Source organism: Branchiostoma belcheri, unplaced genomic scaffold, assembly GCF_001625305.1.
Source record: "Branchiostoma belcheri isolate BF01 breed outbred unplaced genomic scaffold, Haploidv18h27 scaffold33, whole genome shotgun sequence".
Taxonomy (NCBI): domain Eukaryota; kingdom Metazoa; phylum Chordata; class Leptocardii; order Amphioxiformes; family Branchiostomatidae; genus Branchiostoma; species Branchiostoma belcheri.
In genome coordinates this window covers 2,026,225-2,029,460 of record NW_017803943.1, presented here as the reverse complement: position 1 = coordinate 2,029,460, position 3,236 = coordinate 2,026,225, and the positions used below count along the sequence as shown (strand labels likewise).

The window sequence follows — 3,236 nt, the reverse complement described above, 5'->3', positions numbered from 1 at the left end:
GAGAGAGAGAGAGAGAGAGAGACAGAGACAGAGAGACAGAGAGACAGAGAGAGAGATTGCATTATTACACCTACTCAGTGTTTCTATGTATGAATTATCATTACGTTAAAGATTCCTATGCAATACTTAAAAACGTAATAGGCTTTAGGATCCGGGTTAGGGCACAGATACATTTGATATGAAAATGGACTATCCAGAACCGTCTCTGATCGCGGTTCTAGATACATACAGCAGCTCCTGTCAGTCGAAAATAGGTCAGCTCATAAGGCATGCAGTTTGATAGGCGAGGAAATTAACGCTAAACGATAGACTGGAGCGCTGCGGCTGCCGCAGACTCCACTTCATTAAACCTGCAATGGTCTGGAGACAGTGACTGATCATCGGGAGGCCAGAGATGCTCTCTTAAAGGAGACATGGGCGAGACTTTGGGACATTCGGAACTTTTTGTTTTGAAGGCCGCGAAGCATAGCTTGTTGTAAAAAAGATACTTTAGTTTCTCTTGTTCTTGATCGAGTTCTTTGATACCCCTGTATTGGATATTATAGCTAGAATCCACAGCCTCTAATGTCGCAAGTGATCAAGTGTGCTACACTCCTAGAGGCATCGGTGATTATTACATTTTGGGATTCGAAGATCTAAAACGAATTGGAAGATCATGGTGCATACTATGTTGATTGTTTAAATTTTTCTGGTCCTTTTAATTACAAGTCATCACAATCCCCTCTATTGGAGAGTTAGAATTCTATATCAACAATTTAATGTTTTGAGTTGGTTTTGCACTTTTTGAAGACCAAAACACATGATTTTTTTACGGGCTGGGAAAATCCCATCTTTTGAATCACTAGAATTCTTTTCAACAGTGTCCGAATTAACAAGTGCAAATGTATACATATATCAGAACCTTTGACTGACATATTAATGATATATGTTTTGTATGGTGACTCAAAGGATGTTCAATAGACAAGATACATCATCCATACACTGAACCAGCGGCTCTTTGAAGGCGATCCTAAGTGATGTCTTTCCTACCAGAATTCCTGTCCACGCCCCTGTTGTTGAACCTGAAGTCTATCCAGGGCACGTAAAGACCGTTTTTGATTTACCCTCCTGCTGTTAACAGCACGCAGTCGACCGTCGACGGGCGGTCATTTACAATGGGAGAAGACAGACAACTTCCTTCTTCTAGACTGAACTTTGCGGAGGATGGAGAGTCAGTCTGTCTGCGGAGGTAAAATGGTGCAATAGCCTTGGGGTATAACTGTTTGCTTCGCATTCTGCCGGGGGAATAGGAGGTCGTGTAAGGGAAAACGGTTACCGGTAGGATCCTGGGCTGATTTTGGGGTCAGACCCAGCAAACAAGATGGCCTGATGTTTGGACCTTCTACGCTGTTTTTAGCGCCAAAAGGTATGATATACTGATCCAAATTTGTGCTAATGTGGGGCAGTATGTGTCAATATCATACAGATCGCTCTATTTAGAATGTTTCGAGTTTTGCCGCCCTGGAACTACATCGGATGCCAGGTGCTGGGGGGGGGGGGGTCAAACTAAAGCTATCTATCGTCCAAAATTCTTGACCGTAGCGATCGTGAGATGCTGCAGTTCCATAACAAGCTACCAGGGGCCCCGAAATCTAAGCATTTCGAAGTCTCACACACACATCGCCCAGGCATATAAAGAAAGCAAAGCACGTACGATTTTCAGGTGACAGAAAGGGCACACAGGCAAAAGCAATCGTAATCAACTTCAGTACATCCTAATAAAAGCGTGCACATGGAAAATGCAAAGGTTAACATTCAATATAAAACTTAAAGTTTTCTACGATAACTTTTTGTGTTCAACATCAAATGTTTTAATACAGGTCGAGTCTTACAACAAATAGAGCGCTACGTCATTTCTATTAAACACGGAACTACTGGTTTCTGTCTGTCAATAGAAAAGGAACTATTGCTCAAAATAGCCATACAGATGCTGTAGTATATACAATTTTAAGCGGAGCAAACCTTCATTATTTTAGATTCTAGCATCAATGAATTCCACCAATGAAAGGAACACATAATTCCGACCCCCTGGCGACAGACATGAATGTAGCAGGAAATTGAAAACAGGAAATGAGATAACCTTTTCTGGTACCTTTGACCTAACTCACTGTCAGTGTCCACGATGTGCCTATTCTACAGAGAACCCATTGAGAATACAGAATAGCTAATGCAATTTTATGTCACGCGGCGTATACCCTGATAAGGTTTGATATTATATATTGACGCTGTCAGAAATAATCTCTGTCTGGCGACCCTGTAAGGTTCAGACACATCAGGAGATACTGCTTGGCGCTTCTCTGAAAGAACCATATCTCATTTATTGTATTAATAAAAGGGCAAGGACATTACAGTAGTGTACTCTACATAGATTTCCAATGATTTTAGTATTGTGTGTTCGAAAAAAAAGTAGTTAAGGCGTTAATCTTTTTCAGCACAGATTACCTGTTTTTCTGAATATTTTCAAAAATTTATTAAAAAATTAAAGCTCATTACAAGATCTTTGTTTTACCTTTTTCTTGCTGTAGTTGTTGCTGTAAGAACCATTTATTCGACAGTCTAAAACTTCTTCTGAACTTTTGACAAGTAAAGTCCTCCGCAGACGCTGACGTCTAACAAACAGCTCTAAGCCGGCACGTAATTAAGGTAGGAAATATTTCAGTGTGGTAATGACGCGTTCTAAATGGAGATTAGTGTTCCGACGTCTGAAGCTGAAACTTCTACTCCAGAGGCTGATGGTCTGATACTTACCGGGCGCCAATTGTGCTTATCATATAAATTGGTATCATAAGTACGGCAAATTTGGCGAAAACTACTTATCAGATAATTACACGGAATATTATCGTTGTGCACCTTGAAATAAAGAGATATGCGCAGCAAAACGTGTCATGACACGAGATTTGTGTGCTGCAAGAAAAATTACTGCAAGGAAATTGTTACTCAAGCAACTGGATGAATACTGAAATTTCCAAGACCAAATTGTCACTGATAGAAAATGCTTGCTTGTTTCATATCTTTAACTGGTTTTAGATACTTAGTATTGGTTCGAAATTCAAGAATTAAACCAAATCAAAAGAACTCCTTTCGTAGCTTATGTGTAAATAATTTCAAATGCTTCAGGTATAAAATGATGACAAAAAATGTGTTAAGAAATAGCAAGTAAGTAAAGGCAAGCAAAATGTCAATGTAGTACAGTTTTT

At 39.8% G+C, this 3,236-nt stretch overlaps 1 protein-coding gene across 2 annotated transcripts in view; it reads right to left on the bottom strand.

Moving 5' to 3' along the window:
* LOC109475200 (hemicentin-1-like) overlaps positions 1-3,236 on the bottom strand; it is a 26,016-nt gene that overhangs the window by 7,196 nt on the left and 15,584 nt on the right. The window lies entirely within an intron of this gene.